Genomic DNA, 1336 nt, shown 5'->3' on the forward strand with positions numbered 1-1336 from the left:
GTCCCTACAACTTTGGTATTGTCATTCCCATTTTTTTTTTTTTAAAGAAAATAAAAGCTTGCTTTTATTGATGTACCCACAGACGGACCCATGATTTGGAAAGGAAGGCGACCCTAACAAGACACTCGTGGTTAATGCAAATGAAACACAAAGCAACAGGAGATGGCTTTACAGTCTCCTGTAAAAGTGTCTCCATAAGTTAGGGGAAACAGACCGCTGGCTGGCTGCTCTCTCATTTCATCTTCTTCACGAACTCCTCTCAGTTCTTGATGGAGGCCTTCAGCTCAGGGATGGCTTCTGCTATCATCTTCTCTTTGAAAGGGGAGATCTTATCGATGCCTGGATTCTTCCGGATGCCCTTTGCCCCCAGGAATAATGGTGTAGAGAAATAGGCCCCGTCTGTTTCTTGGGACTTAATGAAGAAACACTGAACAACTCCTTTCTTCCTGTTCATTGCCTCCAGAAGGGAGAAGACAAACCCAGCTCCCACATAGCCACGGACAGGGTGGCAGAGTCTGCTCTGGCTTAGACCTTCACCTCTTCCATGTGGGCTTCTTGAATCTTCCCAGTAACAGTTGTCAACTGGTCCTGGAGGAACGTCCACCTTGAGAGTGCTCGGGGAGATCGGAGGATGACGGTCTTCCCAGCATGGCCACCAGTGACAGGAACATTGATGCAAGCTGTAGCCAAACCCCTCAGTTCTATAATAAAAGTCTTGGCTCTGGCAATGTCCAAGGTTGTCACTCCAAAGATTTTATTGGGGTGTGTGCTCCGTGTTTCTTGAAAGCTTCTGTTGCCATTGGGATGATGGAGTTAACCAGATGTGAAAGGATGCCACTCATGCCTCAGGGCAATGCCAGGCGCAGAAGGCAGCCAGGGTGGCCACAATTGGGGCACTAGTGTTGGACAGGTCACCCCTGTTGTGCCTGGTTTCCTCGGGACTCCTGCTGGAATAACCACCCCATGGCAACCTTTCGAGTAGTCTGTCAGCGGCCCGGGTGCAAGGCAGCCCTTCCCAGTTGCTCCAGTCTCCATGCAGCTCAGACCTGCAGCCACTCAGGGTGTATGAGGGGCTGCAGCTGCAGAGCGGACTGGCGCCAGCAGGGCAGGTGAGGGAGGAAAGCAGGGCTGGAGCAGGCAGGGCACGCACCGCAGGTGGAGAAGCGGGCTGGAGGCAGCTGACGCCGAGGACCTCCGCACCACACAGAAACCCCTGCCCGCTCTGCCCGGTGTCTGGTATGGTCATCCCATCTGAAAGCCGAGGAGACCTATGCTCAGTAAGTTTAAGTGAACTGTCCAAGGTCACAGAGCTAGCAAATAATTGGAGTGTGATTCA

At 52.1% G+C, this 1336-nt stretch overlaps 1 pseudogene; it reads right to left on the bottom strand.

Moving 5' to 3' along the window:
* Positions 1-232: 232 nt before the first annotated feature.
* LOC111149209 lies at positions 233-1035 on the bottom strand (annotated as a pseudogene).
* Positions 1036-1336: the final 301 nt, after the last annotated feature.

Source organism: Enhydra lutris, unplaced genomic scaffold (genome assembly GCF_002288905.1).
Source record: "Enhydra lutris kenyoni isolate GAN:26980312 unplaced genomic scaffold, ASM228890v2 scaffoldscaffold2, whole genome shotgun sequence".
NCBI lineage: Eukaryota > Metazoa > Chordata > Mammalia > Carnivora > Mustelidae > Enhydra > Enhydra lutris.